Source organism: Eucyclogobius newberryi, unplaced genomic scaffold (assembly GCF_026437365.1).
Source record: "Eucyclogobius newberryi isolate DKJ021-1_F unplaced genomic scaffold, fEucNew1.0.hap1 SCAF_6, whole genome shotgun sequence".
NCBI lineage: Eukaryota > Metazoa > Chordata > Actinopteri > Gobiiformes > Gobiidae > Eucyclogobius > Eucyclogobius newberryi.
The window spans coordinates 23,237,666-23,256,751 of NW_027316278.1; positions in this window are offsets into that span (position 1 = coordinate 23,237,666).

The window sequence follows — 19,086 nt, forward strand, 5'->3', positions numbered from 1 at the left end:
AGTTGATATATTTGGTGATGTATATTATATTATAAGCTGCACCTAAAATCAAGAATTGCACAGACATTATAATGGACATACGGAAAATGGTCCTACTATTTTATGTGTAGTGTTTTTTCTGTATACGTCCTGTTTGTTTGTTTGTTTGTTTGTTTGTTTTGTTGTGTTCTATGTGCTTTGTTGTGTGTTTTATCAATTATTTTTAAAGATTATTTTTATAAAAAACACATTTGTGGTTGACTGTTACATGAGCATTTAGTTGGCAGAAATAACTGCTTGTGTGTTTTTAACCTATTTTTTTCCGGGTATTTCAAAAATTGTGCAAACATTAACGAAATAATTGCCCAACATATATTTCAAGTCAGCATCATTTATTTGAGTGTATTTAATGAAAAATGCAATCAATCAATCACCACCACCACCACCGTCGACTCCCTCCACTTCCTTGGCACCACCATCACTCAAGGTCTCAAATGGCAGAGGAAGTACTTCCTGTGGCAGCTGAGGAAAACTAAGCTGCCAGCGCAGCTGATGGTGCATTTCTACACAGCCTCATTGAGTCCATCCTCACCTCCTCCAGCGTACCTCCGTGTGGTACACTGGAGCCACAGCCAGGGACAAACAGAGACTACAGCGCATTGTGCCTCTGCTGAGAAGGTGATCGGCTGCAGACTTTCATCTCTGCAGGACCTGTACGTTTCCAGGACTCTGGGAGTAGCAGGTCGGATCACAGCCGACCCTTCTCAACCTGGACACGGCCTATTTCAGCCACTCCCCTCAGGCAGGAGGCTACGGTCCATCCGGACCAGAACCTTCCGCCACAAGAACAGTTTATTTCCCTCTGCCGTTGGACTCAGGAACACTTAACACCTGTCACTTTAACAATTATTCAAACCATTCATTGCACTGCTATTTTTTTGCAATTTGTGTATATTGTAAATTGTGTATAATTAAGATCAGATCAAGCCTATTGTATTTTATTTGTAAATTCTAAACTTTATGCATGCAATTTTTGCATGTATTATTGTAATAATAATCATTATTATTATCATTATTATTAATTGTTCTATGTTGCACCTTAATGCCAAAGTAAGTTCCTAGTTTGTGAAGTCTATTCCACCACCACACTTTTTACTTGTGACTGCAACAGGCCATAAACTTTCACTGTGGGTGTTTTAAGGTGATGCAGCTCTGAGACAGACAGATCTGCTTTGTTTTGTATCTAGTATAAAAAGATAGAAAGTTTCTCCATCCCTTTGCTCTCAAATATAGCAATGCAATCACAGGTAATTACAAGCTCTGAACTTTAAGGCCTGCTCTATATCAGGCATTGATCTGTTTATCCCATTGATCTGTTTACACTACAAAGATAAATCACTGTTAATAATGTGTGCTGTGTCTGGAGTCATTTTACTTGGCACATCCTCTGTCATCCTCGCCTCAAATGTTGGGTTTCAAAAACAAAGATGAGAGTCCCTTGTGTAAGTCTTCTCAATCTAAAAATACACAGTGGTGTGACGTTATATGGGACACCGGGATCCTCTTATATTGCCCCCTTTAAGATTCCAAAGTAAACAATGTTAATATAGTCAGATTAGTTTCATATAATATCTTCTCTGTAGCCTGTCTGTGTGGAGTTTGCCTCTTTTGCTTGTGTCTATGTGGGTTTCTTCTTGGTGTTCTGCTTTCCCCCATCAACCTGCAACTCGCACCATAAGCCAGACCTTTTCGTGCAAGGTTGCCCTCTGCTCCAGAGAGATGTCTCCATACAATAAACTTAAGGATAGGTCAAATGCAGAAGACAAGTTTGTACTTAAATTATTTAGCCTGCTGTTTAACAAACAGTATTATTCCAAGTGCTCAGAATGTGTTGTAGGTTTGCTCCCTGTCTCCTTTTGAAAATGACTCTCAGAGGGGACACACGCACAAATCTGCAGCAGACTTTAAAGCGTTTAAGAGAGAAGCAATACCTAAAATTACCCCTCCTCACTCTGTCCTGCAAACACTCAATCACGTCATCTAAGAATTATTATAAAACACACGTCTTATTTATTCATTTTTATCCCAGCAAAACTGGAAGTGTGTTAAATCTCTCACAAACTCATTAATATCTATATTGCAAAATCCAAACCATTGATTTAAAATGAGTTGCATTCCCTGGTGTTGATTTTTCAGCATTCAAAGTGACGTAAATACGTACGTGGCATTTGCGTCTGGGATTTTTGTGGTAGTGGCTCGAATGTTAGCAAAACTGCCTAGTGGGATGTTTTTCGTGGTGTTTTGATTGAAATGGTTGTGCGTTTGGGGTTCATGTTCCTCTTAGACAGTCTGGGCAGTCTGTGGTGTCAGCAGCATGTCAGCAGTGCAGTCACAGCGTTAACACTGTCTGCGTCAGATGAACACAGGCACCATGGCGATCCGGTTACCTGTAATGTTAGAAGTCTCGCTGATATATTGTTCACTCAAGGAATATTAAATGACATTGGACTTAAGAATGGAAGTGCTTTTTATATGTCGATAATACCTCGTTTGCATTTTTTATGTGCTGATGTTCTGTATAGGTTAAGTCTCTGTTACATCTGCTTCTAAAAATCAACAACAACAAAATCCTAACTCTTTTGAAGCATTTAAGCATTTAACACTGTGCAACGTTAAAAACAAGGCCATAGATAATGTCAAATTAGAGATGTAAAATGCACTAACAGAAAAGTAGTCTTTGGACCAAATACCCCAATTACATTTGCATTAAATATACAAAAATAATATGTTGAGCTTAGCATATTGATTCTGTGAATTTTCTTATTTACACATTTACCAAATTGTCAATATTTGATTGGTGTCAGGATCAAACCAAAGTCCTGCTACTACAATGTAAATGGATTCATTAAGATCAGATGGCTTTTATTCGCTCTTTAAATCGAATGCTCTGAGTGGCACTGAACATAAAGAGTTTAGGAAGATTAGGCAACACTCGCATGCTTGATGACTTAAGGGGACTTGTACTAAAAATAACCTTGACCCTCGTGACAAAGTGACTTGGACAGTGATATTAAAACTTACTTGTGACTTGCACAAAGGTGACTTACTCCCACCTCTGCTAGTAACCATAGTTGGAGGGGTTATTAGTATAACCTTTATTCATACAGGGAGGGCCTTTAAGAGCAAGCTCTCAACAGATAAATGCAGATATAATAATCCATTAAATAAAACAACTAATACAATTTAACAATAACATCAAAGAACACTTACACATACAAAATTGGATAAAAGCATACAAAGCAAAATTGGATAAAAGCATACAAAGCAAGAGCACTGGCAGGATGCTCTGAATTCAGTAAAATGGCATTAAAGTAATTCAATTTAAAAAGGGGTTTTATTCCACATACAGGGAGCAAAATAGCTGAAAGCCCATTTTTCTTCATTTCTGTGTTGATTCTTTAAAAATACTCTGAGATCTCAATTGATGAATGCTTGATCTTGTGTTCAGCAAACTTGAGAAATAATTTGGCAAAATGCCAACTAGAGCCTCATACACAAACAAAAGGCAGTGCTGTTCTCTTCTTGCATCCTATGATTGCCATTCTACTTTAGAATAGAATTGACAGTGGTGAGTTCTGTGTCCTTCTCCTGTAATGAACCTTAGAGCTGAATGATAAACCGAGTTCAGAGGTTTTAACACTGTTGCGGTAGAATGCATACAATATAACAATATAATATATTAACTCAATTGGGCACAATCTAAAATGCAGTAGCATTATAATTTAACATTGTAAGTAACAGAGGTCAAAGGACAGAGCCGTGAGGAACATCTTTACCTAGGTTTGAGGGTACTTTACTTAGGCTTACAGTAAAATACTTGGTCATAGGCCCCATTCTCATGTATTGGCGCAACAGCAATAGATGGAGCAGAATCATCACAAATATTTCCAGAGTTTACAAAGTGCTGGTTAAACACATCACAAATATCTTTTTTTGTTATCAGACTAGTTGAATCGTTAATAATTTCATTTGGTAAAGAAGCAGACACATTTTGCAAGGACTTAATTGTTTGCCAATATTTTGCAGAATTTCCCTGTGATCCATGCAAAGAATGTGGGATGGTTACTTCAAAACCCACAATCAAAGCTTACAGTAAAGCAACATGGACACCAGGTCAGAAGGCAGTTGACACCAACCAGAGATAGGCTATTATAATATTGAGGCTGGAGATGGTGGTTCTGGATGTACTGTGTGTTTGGAGAGGCCAGTGAGCAGGTCTTTACAGTAGTCTAATCTACTGGAGACAAACTCATGGATAAGTCTCTCCAAGTCTGGTTTAGACTTTTGATTTTGATCATGTTCTTCAGGTGGTAATAAGCTACTTTGTGTGTTGTTATTGTATGGTTAATGAATGTTATTGATTTACTGAGTCCATTATTACTTCCAAATTTCTAACTTGATTTGTAGGTTTTAAAGTGAAACTCTGGAAGTGACTGCTAACACTTTCCTTTTGTTTCTGTGGGCCAAAGACGGGGATTTCAGTCTTCAGAAAGTTCAACTGTGAAGCCTAGCTACTCTAAGACAAGATTCATACAGAGAAATGCCAAGGACGTGTAACAGAGACAAGTGAGTGCATCAGCAGTGCAACGATCGAGTTTGTCTGTGAAGAATGCCTTTTTCATTACACACAGTTTATGTTAATATGATTTAAATGACAAAAAGAACATTTTCAATATAAAGATAACACTGAGCATCAAGTGACTAAATACCTAAGAGAATTACAGACCCGGTTATGTAATTATTATAGTTTATGTCTTGAAGATGTGGCAGGGAGGGGATTTTAACAAGATGTCGAGTATGGCCTGAAGGCACCGTAGTTACGCATAACACCTGAATCTGCTCAACGTTTCTGCTTGATTTCTCCTGTTGGCTTTTGGCATTGCTCCCATTAGTTTTATTCCAAACAGATGGAGCCAAAACACAGCAGCAGAGCCAGGAGGGAGGGAAGAGGAAGGCAGGTGAATTGAAGAGGAAAGGAAGTAGGAAAAGACTGTGGATCCATGTGCCCAGAGGAAACCAAGACCCAGCTTTGTTTACAACAGCCTACAGCTCTGTTAGCAGGCCTTGAGCTGTCACAGGTTTGATTAACATGCACTGGTGACTCGCAATGTGCCAATGGCTCTCTGCGTGCACCTGGTGAGTCCGGGCCAGCAACTGTATAAAAGTCAGTCAAACTTTTATATGGTATTAGTACTGTGAAATTTGTACTTCCATTCAACTAAATTCAATACGTTTTTGGAGGGGGGGTGTATCAAAATCACAACAACAAGACTCCATTGGTTAAAAACTTACAGGACAGAAACAGAAACATCAAACAATCGTTATCAGTCCAAAAAAGACAAGTAAATAGGCCAACATTAACAGGAAACAAGCACGTGGCTGTAGACACATATAAAGCCTTTAGAGCCATAATGTAAGATAATAAAACCTTAGGATAAATACACCTTTGGAACTCAGAGAATGGGTTGAGTAGGATCTCCAAATCTGAGGCTATCGTTCTCAATTGAAAAATGGTGGTTTGCCCTCTTCAGGTCCGTTCACTCATTAAGATCAAGTAATTAGCTTTTATTTTTTTGAGCAGCCATGTACTTAGATAAGGCCAATGCTTTCTACACCGATCACTCAAGTCTGTAGATATAAACAAAGACCAATGATCCACTGAACTTCATTGCAAAGCTGGCACTTGTAACACAGCTGTTTTTATATTATTTTTATATCGCTTTGTCCAATTGATCTTTAATCATCTGCCATTTTATACCCCCCAAAGGAAACAACAAAAAGGCCTATCAATTCAACATTTGATGATATCACATAACGCAAGGAACAGGAAAACCCTGACATCCAAGGCAGACAGACACCTTTTTTAGTTTTTATTTTTGATTATTAATCCACGTAGAAACCACAATAAACAACACAAAATAAGGGATCTAATTCAGCCAACTGCCTTTGCATCACTTCTTTTATATCCATTATCTGAATCAGACTATTGAAGAATGACTTCGGGATCAAGTGAGAAACATTAATACAATTGTTATGGCCGGGAATTACATTCATAACGCTGAGGCCTGCCGTGAGCCTGGCATAAATGAGTTTTTGAGAAGTGGTTTCTGGAAGTCTGTGTGTGTTAGAGCAGAAAAGGTATTCTATACTTATTGTGCTTTAAGCAAATTGGCCATTGATACAATAAGGCAGTTGTTGTCTTTAAAGGGAGGGCAAGCAGACTGGCCCTGGACCTGTGGGAGAAGGTGGAGACAGACAAGTGTGGGTATAGAGAAGAGGAGAAGATGGAGTTGCTGTGCCTTGATCAAAGTCTGAATATTCACAGCACTTGCCGCTCCAAGATTAAATTTAAATTACTTTCAACAGCTGCTCAATGAGCTTGCTAAGGCTCATTATCACAATGTACTACATGTGTAACGCTTTTGAAACACAGAGCACAATTGCTAAACAAGACATACACCACAAGGACTACCATTGGACATAAGACATGTGCACTGCAAGGGCAAGGCTTTTTGTATAGTATAATAGTTACACTGCAGGCGGAGGGTGACTAAAATTGAATTATTGTTGCAGTTTTATACATATCAATATCAGACAATAGACAATATTATAATTTTCTGCCAAATGTGATAACATTTTGTCAAACAAAATGTTGCCTCCCCAAATGAAAAATATTATTTTTTCCTTTAGGAACTAAAAAGCCTCTCGCCAGCCAGTTTTGCCTCCTTGTCTCTGGAGATACATATATCAAATGCCAAACTGTGGAACATTCCAGGACAAGCAATAACACCCCCAAGCAGGCGGTGAACCATCCACCATAAAAGTTATATAGTACCAGGCCCAGATTAAAAATATATATAATGTCCAAAATTAGCAAAAAAAACCTAAATATATATACACTTATGCCGACCATGGTTTACAGAATTCCCAATGACAATGACATGACAGCAGACTATGCTTTTCTACATCATTTATTGTTCATTACTCAGACGAGACCTTATTAATAAATTAATGTGCAAGTTGAGACAAGACACCTTATACCTTAATTGTATTAGGTTTGCTTGCATTGTTAATTTAAAAAGTTGAACCTAGAATTTAAACCCCTCGTCGCCAACTTAACCGACATCTCAGCATTTTCATAAAACGCATAGCCACCCATACGGGTGAGCTTTAAATGCAACTAGGTCAGTACGTTGGAGAATGGGCCACACACTCTTATACCACCAGTACAACAGCACAGAGTCGAGATAAATGACTGCAGCTGAACCAGCGCATAAAGGCTAAAAACATTTGCTTTAACAACCAGGACAACTCAGAAATACCACACACAGTTCCCATTGTTCTGCATAAACTCACAAATATTGTTCATTTGAGCTGAGGAAAGTGCTGTGAAAGAGTCTTAACAGGCTGAAGCTATTGATGAATCGATGCAGTTATGTATTACTAAATAAGAACTCAGCGAGTATGAATTGTTGGTCATTACTTCGGAACATACTCTCAAGCTAGGAGAGAGAGGAGGAAGGGTTTTAATTAGTTTTCTGAATATTTTTGTTAATGGGAAATTTAATATCAACTTGGATACTAGAATTTGACAAGAAATAAATTCAGTACAAAATATAAATATTTGTATAGTGCTTTTCACAGGCATATAATCACAAAGAGCTTCACACAACAACAAAAAGATGACAATAGACTTAGTACATACACAAAATGTACAGTTAAATTTACAGAAGTAGTGCAGAAGTGAACAATGCAATGAGAGGTTGTTGATTAAATCATAGTTAAAGTGACAGGTGTTAAGAAGTGTTGATAAGTCCAACGGCAAAGGGAAAGAAACTGTTCTTGTGGCGAGAGGTTCTGGTCCGGATGGACCGTAGCCTGAGAGGAGTGGCTCAAACAGTCCATGTCCAGGGTGAAGGGTCAGCTGTTATGCAACCTGCTCATCCCAGAATATACAAGATGCAGTCAAATTTTAGAAGGTGAGCCAATGAGGCTAAAATGCTTGTTTGAAAAAGTTAGTCTTTAGATGATTTTAAAGACATCCACAGAAGCCAAAGAACGCAGGGAGAGAGGGAGTTCATTCCAAAGTCAGGTGCGGGTGTAAAAGATCACTCTCCTTGAGATCTAAAACAAGTTTGAAGAACCATCAGCAAATTCTGCCCAGAGGACATTTTGGGCAACTCTCTTTTGTTGAGGCAGGTGAAGAGGCTGTGGCATAGTCTAATCATTGTTCAAAAGATCTGTGTGTATGTATCAGAGATGCATTAACCAAAAGGACGTGAAAAAGTTGCCGTTGTCGAGCATGGAATAGAGATTTACTTAATTATCTTCCCTCAAAACCCTTTATTGTCAGACCATTAATCGCCTTCTTAAAGATTATCCAGCACCACTGTCAGGAGTCACAAAATGGCAGGCAAGAACCCAAAGGCACGACACAGGAAACAGTTCAGGTTTAGGGTATTTATTACCAGCAGAGATGAAAACAAGGTTGTAACACGTGGCAGACAAATCCAAAATGGGGCAGACAAAAGAGATGGCCCAAAGTTCAAAAAAGGCAGGTCAAAACAGGAACAGGCAGGGTAAGAATCAGGATAACAGTTTGCTGGGAGCTACGGTAACACACAAGACAATCGTGCAGGGAACAGAGGGAAATGGGCCGGTCCATATACTGAGGTGGGGCAGGCCAGGTGAATGTGACGAGTAATTAGTGGAGAGCAGGAGAGGGTGGCAGAGTCTGCTCTCTGGTTGGAGTGGCACTGAAGGGTATCGACCAATGAAGAAATAACTAAAGTTGTGACAACCACAGAATAAAATGATTATGAAAATGTGACACTCTGGTAATTGGAAGAAAAAAAAGGTGTGCTTCATGAAATGTTTACTTGTGTTGTCATTTACATAGTGATTAACAGACCAAATATGCACAATATTTACAGTTGTGCACTTGCATAATAGTGGTTCATATCCGTCAATGACCAGAGTTCAAAGCGCATGAGCCGCATAGCTCACTTTCCATACAGGGTTATAATTGACTGGTCACGCAAAAGTGGAGAAATCCATAGTGTAGAGGAGCAACAGTTAACAAGTCAAAGTTTGTAGAGCCCAATCAAAATATCCACCAGCAGGGGGTGGAGTACATGAGCGGAGTATAATGAGTACCAACTCCTGCTACCTGCACTGGCAGATGCTTGTTAGGCCTGCCAACCTTTAAGATGCTTCTTGCCTTTGATGGAGCAAGGTGTACTCTTTGAGTGACTTTAATTAGTGGACCTGTTGAGTGGCGACTTTGTTTGGAGCTAACATGTGAATGCTAGTGCTCCGATTCAGTGGTTCAAGAGGACCAAATTGGAGAAACGAAAAAGGGGTTTTATTAATTGTTAACTACTGACCTCCTGGTCCCTATTCAGTGTTCCCTGACTTTATAACAAACTTAGTGTTAGAATGGGATAAAATATTGATAGCTGGAGTTTTCAATAGGCACGTGACTGTGAATGGCAACTATCTTGGTAATGCCTTCAGTGCTCTATTAGATAGTATTGGTTTTACTCAGAATGTAAATAAACCAATCCACCGTCATAAGCACACTCTGTACTTTTCGGGCTATACAGCACTCCTGAATAAAAGCCGCGCCTACGTAATTTACGAAAGAAAATAGAAATTGTACATACATGGGCACCTGTCATAAACCGCAGGTACCCACGTTCTAACATGAGATATGAGACATGTATACTACACTGTAGTGACACAACTTTTGAACCAGGGATCTCGCGGTGCATCTGCGGTCTGCTGCGCCGTGGGTCTAAGTAGACACATTTCTCAGTGAATATGTGTTTGATTGTAATGAAACACAGCATTTTCAAGTTTAACATACAAAGAAAACATCTGAGCTGTCCCTACTGTCCCCTCTGTCCTTCATATCTGGTTCATCTGCTCCTGAGCATGTTCTTAGCAAGTAAGCGTTGCATTGGAAAATGAGATGTTTACACAGAAATATCTTCCACGGTAGTGATCAACAAGTTGTCTTTTGACTCGTACGGCAGGTCAGGTCGAGAAAGTCTCATTTCAATGCGGCAGGTTCAAAAACTGCAGACTGCCTGTAAATCACATGTCCGCGCTCACGTGTGTCTTTGCGTTTTGCCGTCGGATTCTCTTCCTCATTCGACTAATTTCTCCGTGAACATGAGTCTGATTTTAATAAAACACACAGCGTTTTGAAGCTTAAAATGTAGAATACACAATGGCTGAAAATAAATCTCAAAGTTCAAATAAATGATAGATTGTGGGCCAAACCCAATGTTTTCAAAATTTTACACTTCATACTTTTCCACCTTGGACTTTCTGTCAAAAGGCTTGAAAATGTGTTCAAACGAACTATACCTATGTGCAATTAGAGGTAATTATTTTGATTTTTGATACAATTCCAAATGTGGGCGTGGCAAGCTCGTTAACAAAAATTGCCATTTTTGCCAAGTGTCAAAAACTTGCGTATCAGGCATGAGATGTCCTATTTCCCAGCACAAATATAAGTTTGGTGCAAAATTAGCTGAACGCAATGATATAGAATATATGAAGCTACATTTTATAAATGCTCTCCCCTTTTGAATGAATACATTTGAATGAAGTCAAAAAATGTCCTTTGACTTGGACAAATAAAATTTGGCACAGATATTTTTCTTACCATTTTGATGGAATTTGCCAATGATGGTATACCTCTATCTGCAAGCATGTTACTGTGGCAACCTGACAGATATTGTCATTGATTTACATGCGTTTTGGCTGTGCGTGGCTTTAATTATTATACATTTCAATATCACAATAAACATAAATTAAGTGTTGTGCCGCTGTATTATTCTTAATGGGCTGAAGTTCTGACTCCTGTATATGCAAGGCTGTGGGCCCGATTTGCCAACATGTCACATAACGCATGCAGACACTTCTTAACTCGTGGTGCAGGACATTTTCTGGCAGACAAAATATGCCAGATCTATCCACAAGTGACATGCAGATTTCATGGGGAGTCTGTTGAGGTGTGAACATGAGAATGACAGGCGTATGGACAGGAATAACCAGTCAACAAGTCCCTCTGTTTTTGACATTGGTGCTAAATTTGTGAGAAAAGGACAGAGAAAAACAACTTTATCCATAATGTAAAATGTTTAGTTAAGAGAGGTCTCTCCTTCTTTTTGCCCCGGTATTTAGCATTGACTTAGTACCTAATAATATGTAGAACATTATTTTAAATTGTTTACATTTTAAATCACAATGAGAATCTAAAATGGCTTAATAACAGAAACATGTTCATTATGTTAAAATATGCAAAACTGACTTTCCCTGCCTCTTCATTGTGACATTTAACTTTAGCAAGCAGCAGATTTTCATTTACATTTTTATTGTTGAAACCCCTAAGTTTTTAAATAATCACAAGTAGTGCTGTGGGTGGAGAAAGGGGGTGGCTCAAAAGTGAAATTTTGAGTGCTCAAGCATCAAATACAACATGCAGAGAGCTAATGGTGAAGGACCACCATAACACAAGAGCAGAGGTGGCAAATGTACTGAAGTTTACAACTCAAGTATAAGTCCAATTACTTGTCTAAAAATTTCTCTGGTAAAAGACAAAGTACAGCTGAAACACTTTTACTTAAAGTGACACCATGTAAGATTACCGGTCATGTGCCTCTAGAGCAGTGGTCCCCAAACTTTTTGACTCGAGGGCCACATTGAGTTCTAAAATTTGGCCGAGGGGCCGGGCCAGGAAGATATGGTGTGTTTGTGTGAACTAATGAATTACTATAAATTACACGTAAGATTTGACCTGTAACTTGTCCCGGTGGCCGTTTATGGTGAATTTTATTTTCTGCGCGCCATAGATTTTCTTGTGTGCGCACTAAGTGTGCACTATGTGGAGCAGTGCGCCACTGCGCAGGCGCACAGCTTAGAGGGAACAGTGGCCATCTCTTGGGGAAATGTGGGCATTACAGGCGAAAGGTAAAATGAACGGCCAGCCACAGTATCGTGAGTTTGAATCCCGACTCCGACATTTGCTGCACGTCCTCCTTTCTCTCTCCTCATTCCCCTTCCTTTCTTTCTCATTCCATCTACTGTCTAATAAAGTCTACGGCAATTTATTTATTTATTTATTTTTTAATATAACTTGGACAAGCTTGGCGGGCCGGATTGAAAGGCCCAACGGGCTGGATGTGGCCCGCGGGCCGTAGTTTGGGGACCACTGCTCTAGAGGCGTGTGTTTCAATCTTTGTTTCAATACTTAAATACTTTGCTTCAATACTGCTACTGGTGGAGGTTCCCGAGAAAACTAAAAAATCGCATCAAGAAAATACAATGGCCAAATATCAGGTAGAAATCATTTTTAGCTTGTTATTTAGCCTTAAACTATTAGATTTGTTGTTGTAACATTTTACATGTACATTTTATCAGGGCTTGTTGTAATAGTAATCAATAAATTAAAAACACCAACAACAACAACATGATAGTGGTCAATAGCATTGATCAAGTCAGTCAAAATGACCATGACAAAATGACCATCACAAGTTTAGCTTTGAAATGGTTATAAAGTTAGATGTTATCCAGTCCTTGCAGTTGGTCTATAAGTACGTAAATTGGTCAACCACTGCCTGCTCTGGTTGCCCTCTGGCCTGGGCAACCACTACCAGCTCTGATTGCCAAGGGCTCTGGAAAATGACTACCTTCCCTGATTTCCCAGGGCCCTGCGCCATGCTGATGTATTATGCACTTGTCCTTCTCAGCTGTACGATCTGGAGCATCTCAGCCCTACTGATGTATTGTGCACTTGTCCCTCTCAGCTGTACGATCTGGAGCATCTCAGCCCTGCTGATGTATTGTACACTTGTCCCTCTCAGCTGTACGATCTGGAGCATCTCAGCCCTGCTGATGTATTATGCACTTGTCCTTCTCAGCTGTACGATCTGGAGCATCTCAGCCCTGCTGGTGTATTATGCACTTGTCCTTCTCAGCTGTACGATCTGGAGCATCTCAGCCCTACTGATGTATTGTGCACTTGTCCCTCTCAGCTGTACGATCTGGAGCATCTCAGCCCTGCTGGTGTATTGTGCACTTGTCCTTCTCAGCTGTACGATCTGGAGCATCTCAGCCCTGCTGATGTATTGTGCACTTGTCCTTCTCAGCTGTACGATCTGGAGCATCTCAGCCCTGCTGGTGTATTGTGCACTTGTCCTTCTCAGCTGTACGATCTGGAGCATCTCAGCCCTGCTGATGTATTGTGCACTTGTCCTTCTCAGCTGTACGATCTGGAGCATCTCAGCCCTGCTGGTGTATTGTGCACTTGTCCCTCTCAGCTGTACATTCTCAAGCATCTCGGCCCTGCTGATGTATTGTGCACTTGACTCTCCAATTCATACGATCTGGAGAATTTCAACCTGTATTGTCCACCAATTGTATTCAACAGATTTATTAACATATTATTAAGAGTTGTTAATCTATTGTCAAATTCAATTTTAATCTAACTATAAATTTGTATTTTATTTTTTTACTATCTGTTTATCTGCAGAAGGAAATTCTTCTATATGTTGATTTAAAAAAATGTATGTGTACCTTTTTATTTTTGGGGAAAATTAGGACATTCATTTCATTGCGCATGTCAGTTATGATATCAATCCAGTCCTTAATCGTCAGAGCAGTTTGTCTCATCCATTTTTTCCACCAGCTGAGTATGTTTCAAAGATATCCTTCCATTATGTTCACGGTTGACATTGTTCCAAAATTGAACGGAAGGGTGGTGGTGAAAACAGTCTGCGTTGCCTTGTTAATTTCTGTCCAATATTTTTGTGCAACAAGACAGTCCTAAAACCCAATGGTTCATTCAGCCCCTCCCTGTGAATAAGGAGCACTTTGACATGGTGTTAGGAAAAAACGGATCACATTCTTCCAACAGAATTCCCTCCAAACGTGGGACTTTGTGTTCCTCCATCTTCCCACTCCTTGTCCGTCAAAACAAATTACCCCAATTTCCCATTTAATTTTAATATATTTAGCAGATTGGCTGTCCCAGTAGTTAATGCATTGATATACCTTAGATATTATTCCTCTTGGAAATTCCGATTTATATGCCCTAGTGAAGATTTTTATAAGTCATAGAGCTATATTGCCGTTGTTTTGTTTTATTTCTTGAATATAATAACTCTTGTGCATTGGCACTGAGGGTAGTCCTTGACCAGTGCTTTAAAATCATTAAAAGACATAAAATGATTAAATTTGAAAAGTCTCTCTGTTTTGTTCAGCAGGGATAGGATTGTAAATTAAAAATATCCTGAGACCTCAAACTGTACTTGAAATGATGTGCAACAAACTTGCTAAATAATCAGGCAAATGCCAACTAGAGCCGCACACACACACACACACACACACACACACACGCGCGCACACGCACGCGCGCGCGCACACACACACACACACACACACCAGTGTTTCTCAACCTGGGAGTCAGGACCCCCATGGGAGTCACACAATTATTTTCAAGGGGTCTCCAGTTGATATGAGAGAAAAATTCAAAATAGTCATGAACAAGGCTCGATACCCTTTAAAATGCAGTGGTCGGGTAACAAAGTAATTTATCTAGGTCTATATCTTAAAAATAAATAAAACGTTAGATATGAGGCTACTTTGAGGTTATCTACTTTTTTTGTCGGTCATTACGAATGCTTGGTGGGGTCACAGCTTTAAAAAAAAAAGGTTTGAGGACCACTGTTCTGAACTACCAAAGGTTACTGAAAGCATGTTGTTGTTGTTTTATGGCGGTTGGCATTCAATTGTTGTTGTTGTTGTTGTTGTTGTTTTATGGCGGTTGGCATCCGAGTGTTGCATTACCGCCAGACTTTATTCCTCAGACTTTTCGTCGACACTATATGTTGTTGTTGTTGTTGTTGTTGTTGTTTTATGGCGGTTGGCATCCGAGTGTTGCATTACCGCCAGACTTTATTCCTCAGACGTTTCGTAGTCCTCAGACTCTGTCGTAGTCCGTAAAAGTACTCCTCCCATCGCTTTGGCGTTACAAAGCCCATGAGGTCATGATGTGTTTTTGTGACTAGAATAGTTGTTGTGTCAGAGACCAACCGGCTTTATTCCAGGGAGACTCTTCTTCACCTTCCTCGCCCTCTTTGACGTTCGGTGCTTTGGAAGTACAAAGCCCATGAGGTCATGGGACGTCTTTGTCGTTTTATCCTTTAGAAGTCCTTCTTCCATCACTTTGGCGTTTCTAGGCCCATGAAGTCCAAGCGCGTTAGAACATCCTCTTGCTCCTCATCCTCGGCTCAGTCTCCAACACCCCCCACCTCTATAAACGTTTACCCAGCCCTGTGCTACATAAGTAAGCAACCACAGCCTGACACAAACCCTGTGACTGGATCGCCAGAACGTTCCGCAGATTGAACTCCCGCCCATTATTCCGAAACCACAAGGCCAACCCGGCCCTTTCCCTATCATAAGCCTCACAGCAAATCAGCACATGCTCGACAGTCTCTGGCACCCGACAGTGACCACACAGACCGGTCGGATGTTTGCCTATCCTACTTAGTGACCAATTGAGTCCAGTATGGCCAATCCTCATGCGGGCGAAGGCCCTTTCCTCCCACGCGTTCCTGCCCATAGACCCGCAAGGACCCACACTACCCTGTATGTGATAGAAATGCCGTCCAGTAACACAGTGGCTCCAAAATTCCTGCCAAAGGCCGACCACATGACTCTTGATAACAGGCTTGATTTCAGATTTGCTTAACTCAACCGCCACATCAATTGATGGCCGCCGAAGGGAACGTTTAGCCAGTGCATCAGCCATTTCGTTACCATCCACCCCCACATGCGCAGGGACCCAAATGAAGGAAACCCTCACATCCTTCCTGGACAGGGAGAGCATCAGACAGAAGATGCCATTCAACACATCCTGTCTGCAATCCGATTTCCCAGATTTAATGCTTTGCAATGCAGAAAGGCTGTCAGAGGCCACCACAATGCCGCAACACTGCAAAGCAGATTCCGCCCATTCCAACGCCAACCGTATCGCTATAAGTTCCGACGTGAAAACAGAAAGGCGATCTGTCAACCTCTTCTTGACCGCTAGCCCCAGGTCAGGCACAAAATAAGCAGCGCCAGTACGCCCACTCTCAGGATCCCTAGACCCGTCGGTATAAATAAACACATCACCTGAGTGCTTATCGATGAGCGCTTGAACGGCAAACTGCGGTGCCCTCCCAGCGACTCCTCTAAGCTTGCCATGCAAGCTAACATCAACAGGAGCCGGGACAAACTTCCACGGAGCTATAGCAGACAAAGCCACCGACGGGCTCACACGCAGATCACCAACCCCCGCAAGCCGCGCCTTCGCATTTCCTACCTGGCTGAAAATCATACCGCCAGCCTCACTCTGCCCCCCATCAACCCTGAGAAAGTCCCTCACCGGGTGAGAGCTCGTATGACCTTGCACATTCACCCAGTAAGCCAACAGAAGTTCTAGCCTCCGGAGCCGTAACGGCAATTCCCCCAACTCAACCTGCAGCGCCGAGACAGGGGAGGTCCTAAAAGCCCTACAGCAGATGCGCAAGGCCTGGGCTTGCTCCACATCAAGCTTCTTTAAGTTAGTCTCAGCCGCAGACATGTAGGCTATACAGCCATAATCAATAGCCGCCCTCATGACGGCCCGATAAATACCCAGGAGCGACCTTCTGCTGGCCCCCCAGTCCTGGCCGGATAGACAACGAAGCAAGTTATTCACCCTTTTGCATTTACCACTGACCTCATCAATGTGCCGACGCCAACTAAGCCTCTCGTCAAAGGTGACCCCCAAGAACCTCACCTCCCTGACCTGTTCGAGCACCTGCCCATGCAGTCGAAGGGAGACGTCCCTATGTCCATTGAAGAAACAGATCACTTGAGACTTCCGTACGGACAGTTTAAACCCCCACTTCAGGGTCCACTGCTCCACCTGCTGTATTGCCCTTTGCAGTTTCGCCTCGTAAAACCGGAGATTCCTCCCTCTCACCCATAGAGCGCCATCGTCAGCATAAAGGCTCCTCCCAACAGACCCATCCACGTCGTCAAAGATGTCCTTAATCATAACATTGAACAAGATAGGGCTACACACACTCCCCTGCGGGATCCCATTCTCCACCCCATAGACCCCAGAGTAAGCAGCGCCCACTCTGGTTTGGATACGCCGGCCAGACAGAAAGCTCCGGACCCAGTTAAACAGTTTACCCTTCACACCACACTTCCGCAGCTTAATGAGGAGCCCATCCTTCCAAACCATATCGTACGCCTTCTCCACATCAAAGAGCACCGCAATAACCTTTTCTTTCTGAGCCCTGGCCAGCTGGATATCAGATTCCAAACACAACACGGAATCCATGGTGTTCCTGCCCCTACGGAAACCACTCTGGTGCGCGGGAAGCAAACCCTGACTCTCCAAGAAGTAATCCAACCGCTCGGTAACCATGCGCTCCATCGTTTTCCCGAGCTGCGACGTCAAGGCAATCGGCCTATAACTTGAAGGGTCAGACGCTGGCCTACCCGGCTTCAGAACCGGCACCACCGTAGACTGTTTCCACGCAGATGGAACACAACCTGAATCCCAAACACGGTTGAAAAGACCCAGGACTAGCCCAAGCGTGTCATCAGTCAAATGAGAGAGCATGTCATAGCACACCTCATCTTTACCCGGGGCTGTCTGTTTCGCCTTAGAAAGTGCTCTCCTTAGCTCAAACAAACTAAACGGAAGGTCAAGGTCATCTTGAGTCGAAGGCTGGTGCCCAATCAGCTCAGAATTCTGGGCCAAAGTACTCTCCCTGTAGTGCCTTTCCGCAGGTGAGAGATTGTCAGAGCTGTGCACCGACACAAAGGTGCTGGCCAACAGTTCAGCTTTGTCAACGTCGCTGACTGCTTCAACACCATTCAGTATTAGGACCGGGGTCCCACGACGGCGCTCAACCCCATGCATCCGCTTAATCATCCCCCAAACATCCCCGAGACGCTTTTCTCTCCCAATTTTGGAACAATACCGCCTCCAATAGGCACTCTTGGCCGTTCTCACAGTTTTCCGCACAACAGCGCGGGCCCTCTTGTAGTCAATGAGGGCACCCTCAGTGTGGGCAACCCTTAGCCGGCGAAACGCCGCATTTCTCGCCCTAACAGCATGACCACATGCTTCAGTCCACCACGGCACCCGCTTCCTATGTCCACTACCACCACTCTTAGGAATCGTGCCTACCGCTGACTGCGTGATGAGCGAGACAATTGCACTATTGAGATCATCCACCTGAGTCAATCCTCCTTCCTGCAGAACCCTAGAACCATCATCAGCTTTCCTCAGGAAAGCCCCCCAGTTCGCCCTTGCCAACTGCCACCTCTGGATCCTCGTCCCCCTGACCACACAGCTCCCAAAGCCAATCACGGTGCGGACTAGATAGTGATCGCTACCAAAAGAAAGATTACCAAGAACCTCCCAACTACAAACACCAGCTAACTCCTTGGACACAAGTGTAAGATCTATTGCACTTTCCGCACCGGTCCCCATATCATAGCGGGTCCCACCCCCATCATTCAGACAAACCAACTCCCTTTGATTGATAAAACCCTCTACCACCTGCCCATACCTATCGGTACCACTACCGCCCCACAAAGCGCTATGCGCATTAAAATCCCCACACCACACGGCCTTTCCCCGAACATCCTTACCGATACTATGTAAGGACTCTAGCGTTAACTCACCACACGGATTATAAAGGTTAACCACAGTAACAGCTTCACCACCCAGCCAGACCCTCACCGCCAGGGCCTCCGGCGCTTTACTCACACTGACAACAACGTAATTTAGGTCATCTCGGACAAACACAGCCACACCTCCGCCTCTACCCTGCTCCCTATCATTCCTAACACACACATACCCTTGTATCCCAAAACCCCACCTAGGTCGTAACCAAGTCTCCTGCACGCACATAACGTGAGGCTTGTTCAACAAGGTAGAGACAAAATGCTTAAATTCCTGGCCATTAGCACGAAGACTAC